The sequence below is a fragment of the Fukomys damarensis genome, unplaced genomic scaffold (assembly GCF_012274545.1).
Source record: "Fukomys damarensis isolate Sample0158 unplaced genomic scaffold, DMR_v1.0_HiC HiC_scaffold_28, whole genome shotgun sequence".
NCBI classification, from domain to species: Eukaryota; Metazoa; Chordata; class Mammalia; order Rodentia; family Bathyergidae; genus Fukomys; species Fukomys damarensis.
In genome coordinates, this window is record NW_022900940.1 from 40,739,613 (window position 1) to 40,766,922 (window position 27,310).

General features: G+C 40.0%; 1 protein-coding gene and 1 non-coding gene across 7 annotated transcripts in view; one reads left to right on the forward strand and one right to left on the reverse strand.

Moving 5' to 3' along the window:
• Cacna1d (calcium voltage-gated channel subunit alpha1 D) overlaps nucleotides 1–27,310 on the reverse strand; it is a 325,064-nt gene that overhangs the window by 255,153 nt on the left and 42,601 nt on the right. The window lies entirely within an intron of this gene.
• LOC117283672 lies at nucleotides 18,252–18,373 on the forward strand. Its single transcript, XR_004514697.1, has one exon. It is a non-coding gene; the product is annotated as a small nucleolar RNA SNORA26 (small nucleolar RNA).

Consider the following 27,310-nt stretch of genomic DNA (forward strand, 5'->3'; position numbering starts at 1 on the left):
AATTTTCCAATTCCATACTTTCAAATTGGGGATTCAAAGCCAGGTGATGGTGGCACATGCATGTAATCCCAGCACTTGGGAAGCTGAAGCAGGAGGGTTGCCTCAAGTTTGATGCCAGCCTGTGCTGCATAGTAAATGCAAGGCCAACATGAACTACATAGTGAAACCCTGTTTCACAAAGCAAACAAAAATGAGGGATGCTCAATCTTTATTTAAAACTTCCAGAAAACAATCCCAAATTACTACTTTTCTGAAAAATGAAGAAACTCAATTTATAAGGGAAAAATCAGTAAGTAGACACCCATCCATGAGGACAAAGATACTGGAATTAACAAACAACTTAAAGCAGCTATTTTAATCATGCCCTAAGAAATAAGACTGAACATTCTTGAATGAATGAAATGAAAATAAATCTCAGTCCTCCTTTCCCCCTCAAAAAAAGAAAAGAAAGAAAGAAAAAACACACCAAATGGAAATCTTGGAAATAAAAAAATATATAACAAAAAATTAAAATGTCACTGGATGGACTTGACAGGAGGATGGACACGACAGAAGAGGTTGTAAATGCACTTGAATTTAGGTTAATAGAGTTTGTCCAAGGTGAAACATGGAGAGAAATGGTATTACAAAAATAAATGGAGCTTTAGGGATCTGTGGGAAAACACTAACGTGTCTAACAATAATGTCATCAAAGTCTAAGAAGAAGAGAAGAAAGAACATTATGTAGGAAAAATATCTGAAAAACTACTAAAACCTTCTCATATTCAGCCAAAGACCTAAATTTACAGTTTCAAGCAACTTAGTAAACTTCCAGCAAAATAATCTCAAAAAAATTCATACCCAAACAAATCATAATCAAACTGCTGAAAACTAAAGACAAAAATCTGGAAAGCACCCAGAGGAAACCAACATACAAAATACAGGAACACTGATCTGAATGAGTATGAATTTCTCAGCAGAAGCCATGAGGGGGAGGGCACGGACAAGGGGGAAAAAATGAGAACCAAGACCTGTCATGTAAAGATACAAGATCCCAATAATGAATGCAATTGTACTAATAAACTCGATAAAAGAAAATATAAGGAATAAAGACAGGAAATGAAGAAAAAAGAAAAAGAAGCCATGGGGCTGGGACAAGTGGAGTAATATTACAAAGTGCTAAAAGAAGGTAACTGTCAATTTAGAACTCTATGTCCAGCAATAAACATCATTTTGAAATTAAAGTGAAATAATCTCAGAGGAATAAAAACAAAGAGAATTAATTTCTAGAAGACCAATGTTACAGAAATCCTGTCAATAATTAGATAACCTAGAAGAAATGAACAAGTTCTCAGGAGGGGAAAAAAATGAAACAGAAGACTCACCAAGAAACAAAATTGAAAACAAAGTCTTTGGAAATACAGAAAGGTGAAGGGGGTGAAGGGAGGGAAGGGGTATGGGGAAAAAATAAGAACCAAGATATATCATGTAAAGGTACAAGATCCCAATGATAAACGTAACTGTATTGTTTGCTTTAAATGTAAAACTTGACGGGAAAAAAAAATTTTTTTTCAGCTTTAATTGAGTTTATTGGTACATTTTAGGGATACAGTACAGTTACATTCATTGTTGGGATCTTGTACCTCTACATAACAAGTCTTGATTCTCATTTTTTCCCCTTACCTCTGCCCTCCCTTTACCCCCTTCTCCGGGAAAAAAGTTTTTGATAAAATGTTCCCAATATAAAAATTTTTTTAAAAAAGAAAGAAAATTGAGATAGGCCTACAATAAGTGAAAAAGGCTGAATTTTTAATTTAAAACCTTCCCCCACAGAAAATTCCAAATCCATATGGCTTTAATGGTCAGTTCTTCCAAATGTTTAGGGAAGAACTGAAAACAATTATTCATAAGTACAAAAACAGAAAGGAAGGAATATTATAAGGTACTACCATCATAACAAAAGCAAAAATATCACAAGAAAAAAAGACTACATCTCTTATGCGCAGACATCATCAAATACTATCATCAAAATACTATCAAACTGAATTCAGCATATAAATATATAAAAACTGACCTTGACCAAGTGATAGTTGTAACAATAATGTAATGCTGGATTTATAGGGAAAAAAATCAATGTAATACACCCTCAAAATGCAATAAAACCACACGTTCATCTCAATATAAGCTTAAGTCATTTGACAAAATCAGCAACTTCTGATAAAGGCATTCAACAAACTAGGAACAGGAGGAATCTTATTCAACCTGATAAAGGTTATTACAAAAAAATTCACAGCTAATATTATACTTAATGGTCAAAGAATGGATGCTTTCTCTCTATGATCAGCAACAATAGACAAATTAAATGCTTAAATATTTTTAAATAATACAAAAGAAGGCAAGAAAGGAGAAATAGTAGAATATGAAAGAGGGAACAAACAGAAAACAAATAATAAAACTGTACACCTAAATCAGTATCCATCCTGCGTTGCCAGCACTCGGGAGGCTGATGCAGGAGGATTACCGTGACTTTGAGGCCAGCATGGGCTGCATAGTGAGTTCAAGGCCAGGATGACCTATATAGCGAGACCCTGTCTCTCTGTCTCTGTCTCTCTCTCTCTCACACACTCACACACACACACACACACACACACACACACACACGTCTGTATCACTAACTAATGTAAATGATCTGAACACATCAATGAAAAGATATTCCTTGATGAAATAAAATTAACAGAGAATCAAAACTATGTTCATGAATCAGAAAATACAATATAGTTGAGATATAAATTTCCCCAAAAATTGATCTATAAATTAAAGGCAATCAAAATAACAGCAAACTCTTTTCAGAAATTAGCAAGCTAAAAGGCAAAGGAATTTCCCCAAGTAAGCATGGGAATTTTCCCTTATATAAAACATGTTTGAAAATCTAGAACAAACTTCAGGCTTTTCAACAAATAATGCTGGAACAATTGGATACTCACATACGAAAAGATTTTGTTCAACTAAAACTTCATACCTTCTACAAAACTTAATTCAAACTAGACTGTAGATATAATGTAAAACTATAAAACTTCTAGAAAGAAAAGAAAAAACTGGAAAAAAAGTCTTTATGGCTAGCAGTTGGGCAAAGAGTTTTTAGATATAACAATGAAGGCATAACCACAAGTGAAAATTTTGCTCTGCAAGACAGTAAGACAGTGAACAACAGCAAGAAATCAACCAAACCAATTTTGAAGATTGAAAAAGAAAAAGACTTCACCAAAAAGGACAAACAAGTAATCAAGTAAGCATATGAAAGGATATGTATCATTTTTCTTAGAGAAAAGAAATTAAAACCAAATGATACCCACTGAGGCTAAAACACTGCTGACACTCTTGAGGGATGGCACAGAGGCAAGGGGCAATTGGAATTCACAAACGTTTCTAATGGGATGAAAAATCAAACAGCCACTCTAGGAAACAGTTTGCTAATTTCATGTAACCTTAAACTTATGCTTACCATATTACCCAGCAATTGTAGAGGTTTTGGAGAGGTTTACACTTAAGAAACAAAAACATATTTCCATAAAATGTTTATATATTGACAGAAGCTCTGGAAAGGACCCAAATATCACTCAGCAGGTGAATGGATAAAAGGTGATGTATCACAAATGTAGTATTACTCAAAAAGGAATTAATGACTGATACAAACTATGGAACAGGAATGAATCTTGAAGGCATTATGCGGAGTGATTCCATTTATACGACATTCTAGAAAAGACAAAACTATCGTGACAGCATGTCGAATGTCTCAATGTGAACGCCGAGTGAATATAATAGTTTTGTTTTGTTCCTGTTAAGCTATTTTTATGACAATCAAGTTGATAAAGTCATTAAATAAATAAATCTCTCCATCTGTCTGATACCAGCAACAATTTGAGAAACACGGTGGTTAAAGGGAAGGGGAAAAAAATGAACTGAGGTGGGTTATGCACCTGTACCCTTTCCTCACAATGTGTAATCACTGTGTTCTGTAAGAATGCACAAAAGGTTTACAAAAATTAAAATGCTGAATAATAAAAAAGGATGCCTACAAAAGAAAAACAAACTACTGTGACAAAACACATCAACGGCTGTCCAGGGCAAGACGCAGAGGAAGAGTACAAAGTTACAGGGGCAGGACGAGCAAGGTCGGGATCACGGACCTGTCCTATCGCCTGACTGCGGCGGCAGCCAACAATTTATCTACAAGCTAAAGCTCACAGAACTGAATATACACCCAAAACCAATTTCGTCGGAATTTTTAAAATAAACAGAAGAACAGTCTGGCGTGGTCTGTCAAGGCAAGCGGACTATCTAAGGGCAGAGAAAGGAGCCCTAAGTGAGAAGCAGGCAGACATGGTTCACAGACGCTTCCTTCCCCACGGGTCGGGAGAAACTGACAACAGAAGGGAGAGGCGCCAGGATAGTGCGAACCAGAACATCGCTGAGAATGGTTTCAAGTGGGGAAAAAACAGATGAGTCAATACTGCGTTAAGGGGCCATCAGCTTCAGGTTTTCGAAAGCCCTAAATCCCTCTTTTTACTTGCCTTTTGTCAACATAGACAAACACAAAATGCAGCCAGAAAGTGGCAAAGGGTGCTGTCCATGGAATCCATGGCCTACATCTTGTTCTATCACTGGGGCTGAGATCTTTGTTTAAATGCTTAGTAACTTCCATGGTTTTATAAAGTCGTCAGCTGGCTGATTATCTCTGCTGGTTAGAGCATGGTGCTAATAATAAAATATGAGGCCATGAAAAAGTAGCTGGGAATTCCAGTATTAATTCATCCCACAAATCTGTGACACTACATTTTTTTTTTAATGTGGTACTGGGGATTGAACTCAGGCCCTTGCACTTGCGAGGCAGGCGGCAGAACCTTTGAGCCAAATCCCCAGCCCTCTAAATTCTTGATTAGTTCTTTTGCAGTTTCCAGTATAGCCATTTAGGTAAAGCATCCTCAATGGGGCAATGTGAGATACGTTACATAGAAAGAATGGAATACAGGCTACAAGCGTACATGGTTTTGGTCTAAAGTCATTATCATTTTCATCTTCATTCCACACTGGCACATTCTGTTTAAAATCGCACATAATGCTACCCACATGCCAATAATATTAATGTTTAGAATGCAAATTTTAAAGGGGGAGTTCTTCTGTGAGATTAAGTCAGCGCATGAGAGTCACAGGGGATTTACACCACAGGACCCTTCCCCACTCGTGAATGGAATACAAACAAGCACACACTCAACTGAACCCAGGGTCGCAGAACCTTACCCAGCTCTAGGAATCTCTCACCAACAAAGTATTTAGGGATTGTTTACTGGATACAAGGGGGATCCTGGTTTCTGAATGGTCACAAAGGGATGAAATGTCTGCCACCAAAGTGTTTCAACCTCATGCAGAAAAACCACACACATGCTGTGGGTGAAAAAAAGGAAGAACAACATAATTCACACTCCTGAGATGAAAAAAGCTACTGAACAGAGATGAATGAAACTGAAAACAACCTAGAAAATGGTAAGGAAATCTAGGCACTCATTCAATCCAGTGCCCGTCCTGTCGTGGGTTGAAAGATGGCAGCAGCAGGAAAGGATTCTGCTGAGCTCAACAGGGCAAGTTCACAGAAAAGCTGTTTGGTAGTAGGCCGGGAGAGAAGAGAGAATGCCCCCATCTTCTGAGGCTGGGGAGTGTGAGGACAGATACAGCCTGATCTGAAGGAACTGCAGGTGGTCGTTAGGGACAGGGAGTCTGGTTATTGTAAAAGTCACAAGACTTTTATGATTTGGCTTACCTATCTTTTTATGTAGGGCAGTAATGCAAATTTGAGTTTTAAAATGCACTAATTCGCATGTGTACAACATAGGACACTTTAAAAAGTATTGATGCAACTGTGTCTTACAACACACTTTTCCTCCGGCATGAGTCTCTAGGTAACACATCCAGGCCAGAGGGCTCCAATCACAAAAGCTCCTCCCAGGCCTTAGAAGAACTTCTGAGTTTAATCTCAGTAATCTCATTTGTACCCTCTGCCCATACAGAAGGGACTGACTGCTAGGGACTCAAATGTGTCAACTACACAGAGATAAATACTACACCATCTTGGAACCTGTGTGAGGCACATATGCACGTGACTTGTAACGGATGAAGACTCTATTTAGTGTTACCCTGTTTCAGAGGCTTGGGAAGAACACGACTCTCATAACAAATTTTTAATTATTTCTTTTTCTCAAACTATAAAATTACACACGCATGCACATGCACGCACACGTGGGCAGCCCTTCGAGGTCTGTGTTGCAAACACGCTCATGGGCAGACCGCCTGTTAGCACAGCGGTCGCAGTGGCTGCAGCAGTGCTAAGGTTTCCTCTGCCCATCAGCAAGCACCTCGATGAGAGACAGGAGCTTGTTCTTAAGGTGCAAGAGCAACGGGTGGGACCAAAATCATTCCTGGGCTGTGCAGCCAGGTGGTAACATCACACAGACCAGCTGTTGCAGAAACAGTGTAAACAGCTTTTTATACACCTTAATAGCTGAGAACTGGGACTGTGTGAACACAAGCCTAGTCTAATTAGTCACAAAAAATCAAATTTTATTAAAAACTTCACTGAAATAGCTCCATTAACTGGTACTAAGGCCATTCTGAATCAGTGTGTCAACTAAAATGTTAAGTAAGGGAGCATTACTTAGAAGTAAACTTTTGTTTCCTCAGCTAAGGTTGTTGCCGAATAGTGGTTCATATTGTCCCTGATTTAATGCACATGCAGGCAGCTTGATTTGTATCTGCAAGTAATTCTTAATGTGCTCGGGGATTTTTAAAATAACTTGACAGCAACTGCTCCCTTCCACAGGTTCAGCATTCCTTCGTTCCGCATCCTGGGTTTATTAAGCACTCAGCAGGTGTACGTACAGTGCAGACACACATAACAACAACATGTAGTTCCTGACCCAAGAAAGTCTGTCATTTAGGAAAGCAAAAATTCCCAAGAATAGTAAATCCTTTTGAAGTGCATCATGGCAGTTCCAAGTTTAGACTGGAGGAGAAAATGGTAATATCTTTCTATTACCAAGCCAAGCAAAACAATTACAATAGTTAAGAAAGAACCCCCCCAAAAAAGAGAAATAAAATGCCAGCAGCAATCAAATAAGAGAACAAAATTATTTATGTCAAGAAAAATAAACCAGAAGAACCTAGTAGAAAAGGCGGTGTGGACTGCTCCCGAGCCAGCCCCTACTCCTCCAGGGCAATCTGAGAAACAAAGGGTGCCAACAGAATCCTGAGCACTCCCACATATAAGCTCCAAGTTGGAGAGAAGAAGTCAGAGGAGGTCGTTAAAAAGTAAATCTTTAGGGCCAGGCATTTAGCTCAGTGGTGCTGCCACCTGCCTTGCAAGCTCAAGGTCCCAAGTTCGATTCCCAGTACCCACCCACCCCCGCCCAAAAAGACAAAGTAAATCTTTAGAAAGCAAAGTAGAACCCTTAAGAGTAGAGAGCTCCTACACACACAGACGGACACTTGGCAGAGGCCAGAAGCATCCTGGGGCTTGGGATCATCTAGAACACTGCACTCAGTTCACCGACGGGGGTGGGAGCCACTTCCTGAGTTAGAGTGGGCCCAAATAACAGAACATCTAAAGAGCAAGCGAGAACCAGGTCTCCAGCAACAGCCACATTCCACTTTGGCACGTTCAAGGCAAGGCAGGGAGGACTGAAAACAACACCCAGCCATGAGACTGTAGCACCAGGAAAACACGAACTATTTCAGATAAGGCGGGAAGAGTGTCTGAAGGATGCATCCATTCACCATGGAAGCTGAGTGAAAGGCTTCCCCGCCAGATGCTATACTACACAGAAAAAAGACAGCGAAGCAAACACGGCAAAAAAGTTTAGGGGGAGAAGGCAAGTCCTGTCTAGAATAGACAAGAGTGTGAAGTAGGAGTCTGGCCTTCGTGCCCTGGGCCAAAAGACAATCATGAAGAATCATAAGCAGAGAGTAAATAAAAAGCAATGGACTTTCATACCACTGTCTGCCTCAAAATATGATGTTAGGAAAAAAATCATTTGTCTTGGTACCTTCCATAAGTGAAAAGGAAACAGTAAACACTGCAGGGTTCATTCATAAGCGCCTGGACCAAGCAAACACACAAAGCTGAAGATTCACAAAGCGAGGAAGAGTGGATACAAGATGAAGGGCAGACTGTCCCCTGGTCACAGCAGTCTCCTGTGCCCACCCTAACCTGCTCACATCAGTCTGACCTGATCGCAGAGGCGCAGGACCCTGGGTGACTTCCTACGAAGGCCGTACGTGCAGAAAGGCAGTCTGTCATGGCTGCTGAGGTGGAGGGCAAGCCAGGACGCCTGACCTTAAACCTGCCCAACTCTAACCAGTCAACCCTCTGGAAAGTCACCGTGTACCCTTGGCCAAGGAGAAGCACTCGCACCTGTGCTATTTAAGCGCACATCAGCACTCAACTGAGGGAGAACATTTTTTTCTTGGATTGAAATCTGGCACACTGGGGCACAGGCCCAACCTAAATGTATTTCCTCAACTATGAAAACAGTCATCTAATTAAAAAACAGCCAAAATAAGTGAGGAGAACTATATGTTCATCAATTTAAGATATTTTTTGGCACAGAAATACCTCAAAAATGTAACTTTAAAGAAAATTTGGCAAACAATTAGGCCTTAATCACTTTGCCTTGATACCTTTCAAACATTTTTAAACAGGAATGATATCATCACTTTAACTTTATTTATTTCAGAGGGAGCTGACTAAACAAATTTCAGAACATATTTCCACCCCCAAGCTAAGCATATAATTGCTCATTTAAGTAAAAATAAAAAAAAAACCCTCTGGGCCTCTTTTGTTCTTATTAAAATGTCCATAATAAAATCTGTATTTTGTTCTCCAAGCATCACTCTTGCCATCTCTTCTGAAGATTAGGGTCCTATGGGCCTGCAGACTTCTCATATGGCTTTTCTCAGACAAGGAGCCATAAAAAATAGCAAGAGATACAATCTTTCAAAGTCTAAAATCATCAACTGCAAAGAAGACAGAAAAACAACCAATCACAAAGACTGGCCGACAGACAAGACAGACTGCTTACCCAGCATTCTAAATCCATGTTCCATGCCCATGGGGAATCTTCAAAATGATCCATGAAATAAACATCTATTCAAAGAAGAAATCGACAGCAAGTAGGTTCATATGATTGCCTGACCCAATCAGAGGGAAAAGCCTGGTAGGGTCATTAAAAATCCAAGAAAGGAGTTGCCTGAGAGCTAACAGAAAGAGACCAGGACTTGGGATGAAGGGGGAAATCTCACTCCTCCAGCAGACGGTTCTCTACGCGCCAGTGAGGAGAGCACAGATGCATGTTGTCATGAGGGACGATCAGGAGCAGGCCCACCTCACACACCGCCTCCTCTCAGTAACGCTCAGTGATCAGGCTCTATGCAGCCAACTGAGATCTCTTCCACTTTCAAGCCTTTTATTCTACTTCTGTTGTGTCGTAGCTCTGTAGAACTGCTCAAGAGAAAAGGAAAGATGACGCTTTGAAGGAATAAGAACTTTTCCACTAGGTTATCTAACTTAACTCAGAGTTACAGGGCCGAGGTAAACAGGAAATATAAAATGTAAGTAAGAGAAAATCACCAACACAGATTTCGTAATAAACTCACCTAGAAAAGTCTATCACTTTTGTGCTATCTATAAGGAGAATGATGAAAAAGCCAATGGAGAACACTTTTCAATTATTTAAAGGTTTTCTACATAGGGAAAGTGCAAATCAACTCTTAAGGAGTTTGGTAAATTCAAAGTTTACACTTAAACACTGCTGTTTATGAAAGCCCTCCTTACAGTAAGCACTCAAGGCCTGAATCTCTGGTAGCAAGCAGTTGGGATACACTACAGAATCTCCACAGAATGACCTACACAGAAATCCCCTCAGATTCCCTTCTGGCTTCATTTACAGTCACAGTGTGAGGCCCAGAAAAGTAGTAATTTCTGTTCAGGGCCCTAGAACAAGTCTTCCAAGAGGCGGGGGCTTCTGCCAACTGGAACCCAAGGCTACTGATTGAACACCTCGACTTGGTCCACTCTCTCCACATACTCGCAGAGGCCTACGTATGTATGAATTCAACTGGGTACGTGTCATTTCCATCAGATAAAAGCAAAGGAAATGGGCTTAAATGAAAGCAATTTCAAATGTAAGACAATTACACTGCATAAATGAACACAAAGCACTGTGACATCAGTACATGACAAATAAAATAACTACTGCACAGTGTTATCATCTGTTCTGTGGAAGTAAACCCCACAGCAGCAGTGAGAAGACAGCATTTGCATTTTAATTTAATTTAGACTCCTTCTATCCTTCTTAAAAGCCTGCACATATTCTAAAAAAGCAAAGATTTGTGAAGCCCTGTAACCAGCCTACTTAACAATATTCTATTATTCACTCTTCTACTGTTACTGCTCAACACCCCCCCACACCAGTTATTTTTAATTAATGGTGCTTAACAAGTAAAACAGAAATTTCCAATGGATGCCTGTTGAAATAATTTCCTATACCGTACTTTAGGCCAGAAGGATATGTGGTCAGTGCCTTTGTCAGTGCCTTCTTCTATGAAATAAGGAGAATAGCACTACCCATCTCTCATAGAGCTGTGGAGACATTAAATGGAATGAAAAGTACTGTCGAAGCACCTAAAATAAGAACCCACTGAATGTCAGAATTTGTTCTTATTACAGCTAAATAAATTGCTCTCGTTTCTGAACACACAAATAAGAAAGGAGGGAAATTACAAGCAAAAGAAAGACCTAAAGTATAGGGAGCAGAAAATCTGATGACACAGAGCCAGATAAAAGAATCAGAAAGTCCAAGAGGCTGGAGTCCCCGGCTAGGCACCTGTCCTCTAGCACAGCAGTCACGGCCCTGCACAATGAAGACAACAGCAGGCTAACTTCTAAGCTGCTGCTTCCAAAGACAATTAGATATGTGATATTTCAGAGAAATGTCTTCCAAAATGGGCTCTTTTTGAAAAATAAACAAAAACTGTGTTGCTTAAAATGGAATGTTAAAAATTCACCTTCAGCACTCTGGAAAACCTGGCTTTCTGAAGCATTCAATTTATGAAGACACCAGTCAAGGTGTTTCTTTTTCAGTTATTTTGTGCAACATCTACTAAGCCACCAAGCTAGTATATTTAATGTGAGTCCTTGTAACAATTCCGCCAAGTGACTTCAGGAGACGAAGATGCAAAAGGAAAGAGAAAAGGTAAGAACAGGAAGAAAAACATCAAAGGACCAAAGAAAATCAAAATGGAGGACTCTGCAAATCACCTGTACTACCTGATGAAAAGGGGGAAACTGCCCTTGTTTAATGAGCCCAGGCTGCCCCGCTATCCATCCAGCTGTGAAATCTTGGCTAATCCTTGGCCTGACACTTCTCTCCCCTGGAACTTACCCCTGTGGCTCATGCTGGCAACACCAAGAAAGTGGTTAAGAATTTTAATACATTCTTAGTGGAAAACTTCTGGTGAGAAAAAGACGTCAGAGGGATAGAGGCAAGACATCACTGCCCCGTCATTTCAAGCTCTACTATAAGTAAATCAGCATAAAATTTCACAAATAAAATGAGAGAACTCAGTGAAAGCTGACAATGTTCCACTGTTGGGTCATATCAGCCACAAAGAGGGGCAACTCCCCTCATAAGGCCACTGTCATCCTTTTTTAAAAGCTAATTCAAAATATGCCTCAATGGAGAAATTTCCCTGTCTCTGCTTAAAATCCCTTCAGCTTACACCAAGGTAACCTTCATGGTCTCCAACTGCCACGTGAAGTTTCAAATACAGGTAGGCAGAATTCTGAGAGGCCCATCTGAAAAGCTACCTCCCGATTTCCCAGAAAGAGAAAATAATACAATGCCTGAGACAAAGGGACGGAATTTTTCCACACTACCCTTACACATTCACAGGATGCAGAAAGGGAACAAATGACACCACAATTCTTTAAATCTGTCTTTCTACTAGACTGAGACTCCAAAAGAGTAACAGCCACATTATCCCTGTCTAACACCCAGCAGAGGGCCAGGCTTTGAGCTGCCTCAGTAAATAGTTACTAAGCACATGAATGGAGGGTGGGTAGGCAGAATGAGGTGAGCAGTTAGGGCCATGACCAGTGAGCCTCAACACTCTGCCCTCAGAATGTGATCATATCATGAGCACCACATGCACCGAGACTCAGGTGCCTAGCTGTGGAACTAACCTTGGCATTTATGAATGAATCGGTCCTGGGTAAGTTATTCAATACCTGTGAGCTTTAGTTTCCCTAATTTGTAAAGTGGAAGAGGGGGGTGGTAACAATTATCTTGTCTGAGATTAATGGTGGGATCAAAAACAAAAGTTCTTTGTCTAACTATTGAGTACGTAAATACAACATGCTAACAATGCAATTTATGTACAAACAACTCTGCGACGAGTCTCATTTTACAAGGCGCTTCACATGTGAGAATACCACTTTATATTTCTAAAGCATTTCATTTTGAATAGCTTTTGCGTTTGTTTCTCTATTTCTATGTTGTCTATCGGTAACTATTATCCACACTCATAAAGTAAAAAGACCTGAGACTCAGAAGATTCAGGTCACATGTCCACTGCAAGGCAGCAGGACCATTTTCTATCCAATTACTTTGCTGTGCTTTGTACGATGCAGCTGTCTTGGCAAAAATTACACTAATGGGGCCAGGATGGTGAGCTGAGCCCAATAATTCAAAACTTTCAGCAAAAACATGGGGATGGCTTGGAGTAAGAGACAAAGGAAAAAAGTAAATGCAGTGGAAATGACCAATAAATAAATGCAGCAAGATTTCTTTGGAAATTACTTCCATTCCTGACAGCCAAATCCTGGCTTTCACAACCTTTCAAAGGCCATTTTATGGTTGTAACCAGTTGGCTACCAGAAGCACAAACCAAAATCTATTCTAAACTAACAAAACCAAAGGCAGAGGTTAATCTGAATTCTGACCACTGAACCACTATATGCGCAGTGCCTCTTCATAAAGATATGGCTGTAGTTTTATCTGAGAAATCCCACCCCAAATTTGGACCTGCTGAGATGAGGGTTCAAGCACTGCCCTGTTGGGTTCCTGGAATCAGATTCCAAATCTAGCTACCAGTCTCCCCGAGGCCATCACTACTCCAGGCACTGGACTCAGTTGACTGCTCCCAACCTTTTCAGGGTTGGGCAGTGGTAACGTCTAAATTGCAAGCTCAGCGGCTATGGCAATCACCATGACCACAGGCCTTGTGCAGTGCCCAGGGGCTGGAAAGCATGGCCAAAGAGGTCTACTACGCAATATCCACAGCCCCTTGTGACCCATCCTTCCTCTAAAAGCGCCTCCTTTTCCCACATTCATGAGCACTATGCATGCCTCACCACCACTCAAAATCCTGCAGCCTAGTTTATATCCATTCCCCTCCAAAAGGCACTGATTCACGTTAAGACTGCCTGATTTCCCTGCTTGTGTAACCGCTTTACAGAAAAGGATCATGAAACGGAGAATGATAAACCACAGAGGGCATGAGAAAAAGAATTTCATCAGGGCACACAACAGAAACCACTCAGGCTCCCCACCACTGCAGAGCATCTCCTCCCCACACCCCATCCAATGCTGTATTATCTTGTGCCCTAGATCCCAACAGCCTCTAGAAGAAGAAAGTATTCAGGCTTGGGCTAACTGCATCAAAAATAGCATTTCTGGACTGGGGATTTGGCTCAGTGGGGCCACCTCCTGCCTCGAAAGCACAAGGACCTGAATTTGATCCCCAGTACCAAAAAAAAGCAATTTTACATGATTAACAATGTTGAGATCAGTGTTCACAAGCCCTTGTTTCTTCCCTGGACCCCAAGTTACTGTATGTTTTCACTTATAACTAAAGAACATCATGATCTTTTCCAGCTGTCAGAAGCCCATAAATGTTATTCTACTGTGACAGTTTTAGCCCAAAGCTCCCCTGGTAATCACCTCTCCCGAAGCCCTCAGCTCCCTCCAGGAACCTCCTTTGGGCTGTTTCTCAATAGAGCAAAAGCCCCATCAAGGTCCATCCATATCACACATGTCTGCTTTAAAAGCTCCCTGATCTTTCCTTTCTGGAATACACTTCTTTACAAGTCTGAGGCCTTGTGAAGGCAAGTCATTAATGTTTGCCAGTCTGCTCCCTCCTCTGGGAAGAAGGCAAGAATGGCCAATACCCTACCGGCTGTGGAAAGAGTCAAAGGAAGAAATATCCTAAATTCTCTGTATTCAATTACATACGTTTTAAAACTAGAGAATCACAGGTGATGGTAATGGACAGAATATAAAAGATCATTTAGAACCACTCATCATCTCACTGTTGAGGAAAAGTTTTGGCCTGGTTGCCTTTGTGTACACAAGAAGATTCGGGTTGGAATGGTTCTGCCACCTTACTACACAGTACATCCCCTGCCAATTATAAATTCCAAAACATCAGCTGACCTCTATGGAGCTCTGATGGTATGCTAGGTACTGCACTAAAGGCTTTATGGACCTCATCTCACTTCATCTTTTCAACCACCTGTGAGCCTGTGAGGAGGTGGTGTTAGCAGCCACATGTCTACAGATAAAGGGCTAAGCAATTTGCAACTAGCACAGCTGAGACTAGAACCCAAGTTTACAGACCAGCAGGGCCTGAGCCTTTGATCCAGGCATCTCACTAGCCCCAGCCACCCTGTTCACTCTGCTACGCTTTACATCTCGACGTGCCATACACACCGACACATGTAGATTCATACATACAGATCTCCTGATTGTAATTCAGAGAAAGCTCTAAGCCTTCACTTGAAACAGGTACAACATGAGAGGAATCCCCACAAACCACCAGGGCAATGACAAATGATTCTCTGGGTCAAGTCCTCCCTGACTTTTCCCTCCCAGGTCTGGAGGTTCCTGTGACATTTTTATAGCACATGGAACTTTCTCTCCAGATTCACAGGTTTTCAACAGGATGCAAGCCAGCACCAGTCCCAGCTGGCTCAGAAAGCCTTCTCTTTTGCCTCCATCCAGCCCCTACTCTCTACGACACACCTCGCCCATCTATCAATTCCCAAAGCAGTTTTGTTAACCCTGTATTTTCCATACTGTACCACATAATTTCTGTAATTGTACAAGCTGCAGAATTTTAGGGGCAATAAAAATGCCAAAAAAAAATGGAAGGGGGATGAGAAGTATTTAAATCACTATTAATTATAAATTCAGAGAAGTTATGAATATTTGAGTTAAAAGGGCTGAGAGGACTGGCTTGTCAGGAGTTTGTTTTGGGTTACAGTTTTTCTTTCTTGCTCAGAAACAATAATTAAGCTAGGTATGGTGGTGCTATGCCTATAATTCTAGGACTCTGGAGACTGAGGAGGAAGGGTTGCTGTGAGTTCAAGGCCCAGGCCTCACTACAAAGTAAGCTCAAGGCCAACCTGAACTATATAACAATGCCCTCTCTCTCAAAAAAATAAAATAAATGTAGAAACCAAAAACAAATAAAAGAAGCAAACCCAAGGGAAGCAGTACTGAGCCAGCTGAGGAAGAATAGTTCTATTATTGTTGTTTTTGTTTTTATATTTTTAATAGCTTCTGAGATATAATTCACATTCCAAACAGTTCAGTAATTTAAGGTATAAAATGCAATGGTTTTTAAGATATTTATACCACAATCACTTTTAGAATACTTTTATTTTAGAATACTTTTATCAACTCAAAAAGAAAACTTGCACCTTTTAGCTATCACCTCCTACCATTCTACCCCCCAGCCACAAACCACCTCTGAACCACAGTATTTTCAGCCTCCATGGATCTCCCTCTTCGGGACTTTTTTTTTTTTTTCCTTTTGGTACCGGTGATCGAATTTGGGTCCTTGTGCTTGCGAGGCAGGCGGCAGGCCCACAGGACTTTCTTATTAATGGAATCATATATATGCTAAGTGGTCTCTTGTGACCAGCTCAGCCGCTGTGATTTAAATAAGGTTACGAAGGGAGTAATACCCAATGAATGGTAAAGAAGTCCAAGGCACAAATATATTCATAAACTCCTCTATACCTGGCAGTGTGTTTTGAAGACAAAGAGTAAATCTCATCATCAATCTTCCACATTCCTCACAGATCCACGACTGACACAGTGACACGTTCAGGAAGTGTGTGAGATAAAACAGACACACTCAAAGAATTACCAGAACAACAAGAGAAAAGGGCATTTCAATCTGAATAAAAATAAAGATCCAAAAGGCTGGTCAGAGCCTCAGTTTTGGGAAGATAATTACTCAGGAATCTAAGAGCTCTCACGTTAGCTGCCATAAAGAACAACCACACTCATTAGAAGCAGCTTTCTCGGTACCTTTCGTAACACAATTAAACACTCGCTTGCCCCCTTGTTCTTAAAGTACAGCTTTACAGACATGGATCTCCCATGAAATTTGTCCCAAACTACTTGATCAAATTAGCAATTTCTTGCTTTGAAACATGGAGAATGACTGGCGTTGATCGTTTAAAAATAATCAAATTGTAATGAATACAGGAAAGCTTTAAAAATCATTAAACATCCAAATGATTTATCTGGACATGGCCATTTAGGGACTTCAAATTTAAGACTACATGAGCTGCTCTTTTACATGAATTAACTGAAGTGAAATACTAATATTTATTAACATTAAACAAACAAATGGTTTCACCCCAAAATTCTCGTTTAGAATGTGCTTTACAGATATACTAAGAAAAACTACATGTTTTTCTGCCAAATTTTAATGAAACTAGAAACAACCTTAATGAATGAAATGCCAAGACACCATGATGAAGAATAAAGCACAGTAGTAGGTAAACGATGTAAAAAGATCTCCAGAACAAAACTTCATGTGAAAAAGGTGCAGCACAATGTAATAGTATTATTACTGTTGTGTATATTTTTTAAAAGGAAATGTATATACATAGGCAAGATTATAAGGCTTTTAAAACATACATTCTTATATTATTTGACATGTAATACAGATAATACTTAATATACAATAGGAATTAATAATGTATATTATATTACTACTACAGTTTATGTTTTTACACACCATATGGTCTCATCTGGGACAGGGAGCATGGATACACCTCTAGACACAAAATCAGACACACAAGCTTAAATATTGCATGGTTTCTCTTCTATGAGACACCCAAAATATAGAAAAAAGAGCAAAATGAAAGGTAATAGGAAAGAGAGCGACAGATCTTTCACAGAAGAGAAGGGAACCGAGAGATGGCGGGAGGGGAGGCAAAGGGGGGATGCGAAGAAACAAAAATTAAGGTCTGTTGTGTGCACGTGCCGACTCCCCACAGGGAATAATCATCAAGTGCGGCAAACACGGACTAAAAATAAAAATTTACAAAAACAATGATAACACCACTTGCAGAGCAACAATTTAAAAACCCACATGAGAACAACTTGTGTTAATCAAAAGATACCACAAAGAGAGTGCAAAGAATGGGAGAAGATGTTTACACAATGCATACGACCACTGAGATACTGTACCTTCTACATATAACAATGCCTGATGGATCAATCATGAAAAAAAATGAATACAAAATAATCCAAAAACTGACAGAACAGAAGTGAAACAAGAAACTTCATAAAGAAAGAACTCTAAATAGTCAATTAAGTATATAACAATGTGTAACCTCACCGATGATCAGGAAAACACCACACTAAAGTTACAAGATAGAACTTTGAATAAAGAGACTAACAAAAATGTAGAAGTCTGACAATCCCAGGTGTGGCCAACCATGTAAAGCAACAGAAACATTCTCACATTGTTGGTAAGGGTACTGACCGCACAACACTTTGTAAAGAAGACACAGTAGCTTTTAACCCAGCAAATCTACCTGCACATATATATTTCCTTCACAAATGTACAGCCACATGTACCAGGAGAAAGGTACAGAGACCAGTTTTAGCAGCATTTAACAGCTCAAATCTATACAACTATGTATCGATAGTAGAATGAATACACTATAGAGATAACAGAATATCATCTTGCAAGGAAAATGAAAATATAAATGAATCTTATGATGCAAAATATGAGAAGATATGAAGGAATTTAGGAAGCCTGTCCATATGTATGAATTAAAACAGATACAAATAATCTATACTGCGTAGGATATACACAGAAATGATTTTTTTTAAAGAACAAGGAAGGCACCCTTTCCTGTGCCCTTTTAAGGATGACATCGTGTCTTAAAAGGATATCACAGAAGAGTAAAGGAAGCCTCCATAAAACCCAGAGAAGAGACTGTGAAACTCCTCTTTGGATCCTGTCTGGAGTCACAGCTGAAAAAAATGAAATAAATAAAATAAAATAAAAAATGAGGAAGGGATCACTATAAAGGTCAAACAGCTACTCTGAAACAGTGGAGAGGACCGTGGCTAGAAAGGACCTGCTAGGGTACTTCGGAGCTCCTGGCATGCTCTACTTCTTGAAGGACCCAGGTGATGATGACATAGGTATGGCATTGTACGTGCTTTCTTTAAGTGGTTTTGTTTGTTTGTTTGTTTTTGGTACCAGGAATAGAACTGGGGTCCTTGCGCTTGTGAGGCAGAAGGCAGACCACTGAGCTAAATCCCCGGCCCTCTGTAAGCGTTTTTTATTATTAAAACTGTTCAATCATAAATACGTACCTCTGTGAAATGCATTTTCCTCACTAAAAAGACTGACTCCTTGGACAAACAGTTGATCCCGACCTGGAGTAAGAAATGTGTAAGGTCCATCCAAAACACCCTGTTATACCAGATGGAAGAAAAGCCATCACAGACTACTAGTGACCCATCAAGTTGAACCAACATGAAAAGACTCACCTTAGCCAAAAAGGGGACAACTTGAGTGTCTACAAATTCAACAGAACGTGTTAAGTATGTTTAAATCCATAACACTTAAAAATATTACAAAAGGCTGGGGATTTAGCTCAGTGGTTCAGCGCCTGCCTCACAAGCACAAGGACCTGAGTTCAATCCCTAGTAACAAAAAAAAAAAAAAAAAAAAAAAATTAAAAAAAAAAAAAAAAAAAAAAAAAAAAAAGAAAAATACTTTACGGAGATAAAACTGGGGAATGACTAAATGACTAAACTGAATTAATTAAAATGTGCACGATGTTCTTCTTAGGATTATTCAATTGGCCCTTAGTATTTCTACTATTCTTATCTGTATATATTAATTTAATTAACACGATTATATATGTATCATGCACAACATGTTTTGAAATATGTGAATATTAAGGAGTGCCAAATAGAGCTAATTATCACAAGTGTTACTTGAAGTATTTATCAAGTTTTCTGAGGTCAGAACAGTTGAATTCACATACACAGTTTGCAAATATTTTTGCCATGCTATAGTTTGTCCATTCATTCTGTAGTTTGTTTCCTTGGTTGTACACATGCTTTTGCTTGTGTTTTATTTATCTATTCTAACTTTTGTTGCCTATACTTGGGGGAATATCCAAAAACCTATTGCCCAAGTCAGCATCATGGACTTTCCTTTCCTTCTTTTTCTTTTTTTTTTTTCTACTAGTTTTACAGCTTCATAGCTTACATTTGAGTCCTTCTCTCTCTTATTTTTCTCTTTCCTTTCTTATCTTTTCTTTTCTTTCCTGCTATAAATTAAACCCACAGCCTTGCACATTCCAAGCACATTCTAACACTAAAAAAAGATGAAAAGCCAAGTCAAAACTTTTAAATCTGGGAAATACAGCAGAAAATAAAACAAACACTTCAGCCAATAAGCAGCAAAGAAATCATATAGCGTGTTATCATCAGGCTGTAACCTATACTGAATGACTTGATTTACACATTAAACTCCACCAAGTGCTAATATGACACAAAGAAAAAATAGTAAGCACCTCCTACTGAAAGGACTGATGCCTATGAAGTAGCCTAGCTAAAAATAACGGTAAGAAAGCAACAAAACCTACATGTGACTGAGACTCCAGATCCAACTACCAATTCATAGGGAATTCGAAGGGCGGGGGGATATATTAAACAATACCACGGGGCTGGGAAACCTCTACCTAACAAATAACCTCACTCCCCTGAAAAACAAGTATCAAGGACAATAAAAGAGATGTAGACAGAATTCACAGATTTAAAGGGAGAAGAACCCATCATGACGTGTAAACCTCACACCCCGCCTGGATCCTAATTCAAACTAACAGTAGAAGAAATCAACATTTAAAAGATAAAGGGCCCGGGATTTGGCTTGGTGGTTCCGCTGCCTATCTTGCAAGCACCAAGGTCTGACTTCAATCTCCCGTACTACAGAAAGAAAAAAATTAGAATAAAACATAAAGAGGGGGAGGCAACTATCTATCTATCTATCTATCTATCTATATATATATATATATATATTACCAAGCATTCAGATTTACATTAAGGAATCATTTTTATATAAAGCAATTGTTATTTTTTTATTAATGCTGTTTTTCACATGTTATTAGTTTACACTTAGGGTTTTTTAAAGAGTTACTGTCTTTCAGAGATATTACAGATAAAATGAGGAGCCTGAGATTTGTTTCAACATAATACGGAAAGTGGATGCCGTAGATGACAGGTTATAAGGTGTTGAAGCCGAATGATGGCTACATGGGGTTCATTAGGCTTTTCTATCTTACACTGAATAACATTGGAAAATTTTTCACAATAAAAGGTTAAATAATTGAGAGTATTATTCTACGGCCGGGGATTTAGCTCCGTGGTTCTACCACCTGCCTCAAAAGCGCAAGGTCCCAAGCTCAATCGCCTAGTACCAAAAAAAAAAAAAAAAAAAAAAAAAGGTATTCTACTACTAAATTAACCATGTTATAAGAAGTGTTCTCAAAAAGTATATATACATTTTGGTATAACCACAAAATACTTTCAGGATGCTAACTATAAAATTTCTAGCTGCTGTATTATTTTGGGGTAAGGAATTGAGGTGGTAGGAAACGTCTGGCACACATCACTTCATACTCTTTTTGTACTGGTTCATGGGATATACTGCTTATACTTATTAAGTTAGCATGAGTATTTTTATTTTCGAAACGTTAGAGGGAGTGGTCCAAGTAGTGAGATTAGTCATTTTTATAAACTTTTTTATTATTAAGAAATAAAAGTAAAAAGACTTTAAAAGCTCAAGTTAGAAGCTGAACTTCTGAAAAAGTCTTATCGTGTTCTAATACATGTTAATCACATGGCTTAATACATATTGCAAAACTCACCATCTAGTCTCAGGATTCCAAACTCTCTTTGTGAAGGACCACACAGTAAATATTTTAGGCAACTACGCAGTACAACCATTGCAGTAGGACAGCAGCCACAGACTACTATACGGAAGTAAGTGGGCGTGGCTCTGACCCAATGAACTACTTATGGACACCGAAATGTGACATTTTTACATGTCACAAAGTATTATACTCTCTGGATTTTTGTTCAAAGATTTTAAAATATAAAACAACATTCTCAGTTCTCAGGCCATTAAAAAAATAGGCGTAAGACCAAGCAGGGCCTGGGGGCCGATGTCTGCCAACCCCCGCCCTAGTTTCTCATGCTACTTGGATCCTCTGGTCTGGAGATACCATCTGGAACACATGGCTTGTCCATTTTCGTCTTTTAACCTGGTAGTTCCCATGCATTTCAACAATGCTTCTGTGAAAAATCAGTACCATATGTAAACGGAACTGTTTGCAATTATTTCATTAGAGATACAATCTACTTTCTCAGTTAAAAAACAGTGAATGGTCAAGAAGACATGGATTTGCTTCAACCTATGCCAAGTTCAGCTTAAAAAAATGACCAGAGTAAGAGAAAAATCTCTGACTCTTAACCTCCCCTGTTATTAATTACATGACCTAAGCTTTCAAATCTTTTGCAAAGAAAGAAAAAAAAGAAATTCAAAACTTTTTGGCCTTTTTTGGAGCCACGCATCCTCTCAAAATTCCATAAAAACAATAGTTAAGATCCTGAAAGTACCAGTATCCTCAGAAGCACAAACAAAGTGTCTTATTAAAGCTACAGCCATACATCATAACAAAGCCAACAAACAAGAACAGAAGAACTATCCAGGACTTCACAGCAAGCTTATCAAAGGGCTTATCTGTCACTAATATTTACTGAGTACATGTTGCATGCACCGGCATACATTTCTCATCTGATCTTTACCACCACCTATGAGGCAGGAACTTTTATTTCCCTTAGAGAGCTAAGGAAGCTGTCTCAGAGGTTTTAAGTGACTTGCCCTAACACTGTGCTAAAACTCAAGACCCTACAAACTTTATATTTGGTATGCTTAAATACTGGGCAAAATTATCTATGTCTAAAATGCAGTTTTTGTCTTCCAGAAAAGGAATAAAAATTTGTGATCCAAGATACATCAAGATCTTCTAATATAACTGCCGAGCTTTCATCTAACTTTTATGGCTGATAAAACAGGATTTCAAGTAATTAGTTTACTTCCCACTAGTCTGGGAGGAAAAGGTTCCTTGTTTGCTTTTTGTAACCTCAAAAGAAACACTATGTTCTAATTCCACTCAACAGAAAACATTAAGATGATATGTCCAATGCAGACCTCTAATTTATAGCTCTGTGTGAGAGCTTTCTCTACATGGGAGGTAAAGTGTGTCAGTCAATACTTACCCACAGGTCAGGAGGCTGTAATTCTGAGCCAAAGATAGATTTTTATTTGCCATTAAACAGAAGTAACAAGCAAATACCAGGTAATCTATAATAGTACTATATCCTCTGTTTCCTGTCACTCCATTCCAGATGCCTCACAGATGAGCTGGTTTCCCTACCACCCATGTGGGGAAGGGGATCACTTGGGACCCACAGGCTAGGTCTGAGGCAAGACGATTGCTCCTGCCTTCCCTTTTTTGCATCAGCCAAGTACTCAGGGGAGGGTGCCCAGGCTGCAAGTTCCAAGCTATAGAAGTGCCACCTTATGAGAGGAGACAGCTGCAGGGACAACAGCAACAGGCATGCAAACCCAGCTCACCACTGACTCTTGTGTACGTAAGCTCTACTGAATGCTTTATTAGTTTCTCTCCACTCACCGGGGTTCTGCGTACTCACAAACAGAGGAATAAGGAGAGGAAAAGGTGACAACGTATTTGAGTGATTTGTGCCAGAGAGAAAGCCAGGGACATGTAGAGAAAGTGAGATATAAAGAGCAAAGAGACAGAAAGAACACAAATGAGGGACACAATACATGTTCCTCCGGTGAGGCTGGCACAAGGGAACATTTGCCAATTAGTCACAGGGCCCAGTGCTAACAGCCAAGTGTCTTCCTTATATGTGTATGAAGAGATACACTGACATTAAAATAAATATATTACACATTTAATTGCCTCAACGGCACTTCATTATTTGAATGAGCAGATCTTGGAGTAAAAAGAAGCAGTGAGCATGCAAATGGCACAGGATGTTAAGAAAGCAGGTACCAAAGAGCACAGCAGGGGCAGGAAGGAGTCAAAGACATCAATGGGCTCAGAAAGGAGGGAAGGAAGAGGAAAAGCAAGTCCTAGAAGAAACAGAAATATGTTGATGTGGGTAACACCCAGAAGTGAGGTTCCAGAGGTGAAAAGCACCCCTCCACCCTCCCAGTGCCCTGAAATGCAAATTCAGTCCCTACTCCCTGGGGATGCATGTGGAGCGAACACAAGAGAAGTAGAAGGGACAGAATGAGCACAGGCTCTAAGGATGCTCTGGATGTACACAAGGCTTGAAGAGATAAAATTAGATAAGATAAAGCTTAAGCCAGCAATTTGGAGAGAAAAGCAATCAGCTGAATTACAGAAAGCAGTGGCTACAAGCAGAGAGGAGAGAAGAAAGCAAGACCAGTCCACCCCACCCCACCCCAAAACACTTCTAGAAATAACCCATGAATCTCTGGGGCCACGCCGACGGGCTGAGGGATCTGAGGGACTTTACGCACAAGCCTAAGTATCTGAAATCATGGTGACAAGGTTTCCCAGGGGCCCTCACACTCAAAGGACTCAACCTAGAAGTGGGAATTCTGCTTCCCTGTGTGGTCCCCAGCAGACCGGCATCTACTCTGACCATGGCCTCCGTTCCTCCCCTAGAGCTGCGTTCATCAGTGACTGAGACACTTCAGTATCATTCCTCTGAGATTTGTTGTCTGTATTGGTGGTGGGGAACCTACGACACGTACTGCAACAGGATGTATCACGCAAAGCTCTCAAAGGTTCACCTCCGTGGTATACACGATGAATCTATCATATCTGTAATCATTAGTTAGTGTCATCGTTAGATGCCTTACAACACCCATACAACACCCACTTTAGTGCCCGGCATATACTAAATGCCCAATAACCGTCAAATACTGTGCATGGAAGCTACTGTACTTCTACAGCAAGGCTGCAAAATGGAACAGTGACATCTAGTCACTATGCCCCAAACGCATCCTCCATAGTCAAGAAACACACTCAGTATCCCCACCCCTAGTGGCTGTTCTGGACCTCAGAGAAGTGGCCTCAGGCCTATGTCAAAGGAGAGCAAGGTCTGTGGTTCGCAGAACCTACAAGGTCAGAACTGAAGGTCAACCCACCAGAACTGTCATATCAAGAAAACAAATAATATTTATAAAGAAAAAACATTCCTGATGCATTCTCCACATGAAAAGATTGAAAAATGCGTGGTACAGATCACTTGATAGGGAAAACCCAAAAAGGAGTTTAAATACAAAAATATCCCGGAGGAAGGGGTGAAGGGAGGGCAGGGACAAAGGGAAAAAATTAGAACCAAGACCTGTCATGTAAAGGTACAAGATCCCAGTGATGAATGCAACTGTACTGTATACCTAGAATGTACCAATAAACTCAATAAAAAGAAAAAACAATAAAATACCAAAAATGGACTTAGGAAAAAAAAAAAAATATATATATATATATATATATCGCAAACTTCTTTGACCAAAGTAACCCAAACGTGTTTCCTTTTGAGCTGATGGCCCTGCTCCCACAGAAATGATTTTAAAGTGTAGGCCCAGCCTAATTTCAAAATGATCTAAAGTCATATACAATTAAGGATGCAGAAACAATAAAATTATCAGAATAAAAATGGGGAGAAACTTCACATCAAGAAAAAAAAATACACACTTAAAACCTTAGCCAATACAGCAACTATCATCAAGCAATAAATTCAGCTCAGCTTCTTTGAAGCCAAGATAAAAAGGAAAACATGAAGGGAAAGAGATATTAACAACTCACAGAGAAATATGTCCAAGGGGGCGTGGCTAAGACATCAAAAGAAGTTTGGTCTACTAAAAAACCCGAGTTGGAGAGTACAGTTCTCATTTTACATCTCAACCACCCTTGATAACTGGCTGCGTGGACACATAGCAAAAACTTCCTCAGGACCCTCTGTGTGCTCAGTCAAGGGTCTGAGAAAGGCCACTGGACCAAACTCCTAACCCCAAAGCTTAGACCCAACACCTCCATGTAGAGATGCAGCACCTGAGGTGCGGCTGTCACACAGTTGGACAGAAGTGAGCAACACGACCACCTACCCACCTGGCTATGGGAGGAGTGCTAGACATGAAGAGCCTCATGTCGGTTCGGATTGGGTCACAGGGTGTTACACTTATCAGTACATTAAGAGGAGTGTTAGGGTTTAGACATGAAGAGCCTCATGTCGGTTCGGATTGGGTCACAGGGTGTTACACTTATCAGTACATTAGTCACTAATGAGGCCTAACTGACTTGTTGTTAGGAGGTCGGGCCTGGTTAGAGACAGGTCACTGCGAAGCGATGTGACCAGGAAGAGTGTATCTCCCTATGCGGCTCCTCCCTTCACTCGCTCTACTTCTGGTCGTCATAGTGTAAGCAGCTTTCCTCCACCAAACTCTTCCACTCTGCTGTTTCTCCCTTGCAGCCAGCTCACCATGCATGAACTGAGACCTCTAGAACCATAAACCAAACTAAATCTCTCCTCCTTTAAGTTGTGGATGTCAGGTATTTTGTCCCAGCATGAGTAAAGCGACTAAAACAAGTATCTACCACAAACTTGAGAATATAAAACACAACGAATTTAAAGAGTTGTGAAAAAACATAAAAGTAACATAAATACAAAAGCCACTTTAACATCCTATGAAAATCTCAAGGTACAACTTCCCAATGAAGAATGTAACTGTATTATATACTTAAAATGTACTGATAAACAATGAAAAAGTAAATGAATGAATAATTTTTTAAAAGAAAATCTTAAGTTCTGGAGGGAAAAAGGCCACCCATCAGAAAAATCAATAGAAATGTGATTAAAAATTCAAGTGCTACCAAAGAGTACTTGAAATTTCTTGTCAGTACCCATTATTGTATATCTAGATGTCCCCTAATGGCTCATCCAGTCAGAGGCAAGCCCTCTGGAATGTGACTGAATCATAGGGGCACCTGCTGTTAGTAGGTGGGGCCTGGCTTTAAAGAGGCCGGTCACTGTGGGCATGTCCCTTCCCAGGTCTTAACCCTTGACTCTCTCTCCTCACTTCCTGGCTGCCATAAGGTGAGCAGCTATTCTCCTCCATGTCCCTGGTGCTGCGACATTCTGTCTTGGAAAGAGATGACTATGGACTGAAATGTGAACCAAAATAAACTTTTCCTCGATGTGAGGGTGATCTGGCTGAGTTATGTGTCACCCCATCGATTGTTAGAGTTGATCCAGCTTATCTGGCTGGTGAGGTGGGTGTCCCCTTCCTCCTCACCACTCCATGTGCATCCCTCCCAAAGCTGCATACCAGGTCAAAGAGGACAACCACCCCGACAGAGGAGGACCATTTTCTCATTCAAAGGTATACGAGTAACTGCACTCCCTTGCTACAACCTCAAAACAAGCTCTCAAAATAAATTTTTCCTCTTTTAACCTCAGGCATTGTGTTCCAGCAATGAGAAAATGACTGAGTCACCCAACTCCTCATTCCTTTCTCTTATCTTGATATGCATACTTTGCCCTTCTCTCCAAATTTTACATACCTACCACAATATGCCTCAGTTTTTTCCTTGGTGAGATAGTAAAAAATATTGGCCCTATAATATGATTGTGACTACTGAAGACAGCGCTTAGAACAGAGCAACTGCTGATAATTGGAAATTATTATTGTGGTTATAAAGTCTTACCTTCTCCTGGAAGTATCATCTTTTATTCCATTTTTTTTCTGTCCCTTAATTATTATCAGATCTCTACACAGAACCCAGCATGAGACATGCAGTGATATATGGCCTTAACTGCTACTTGCG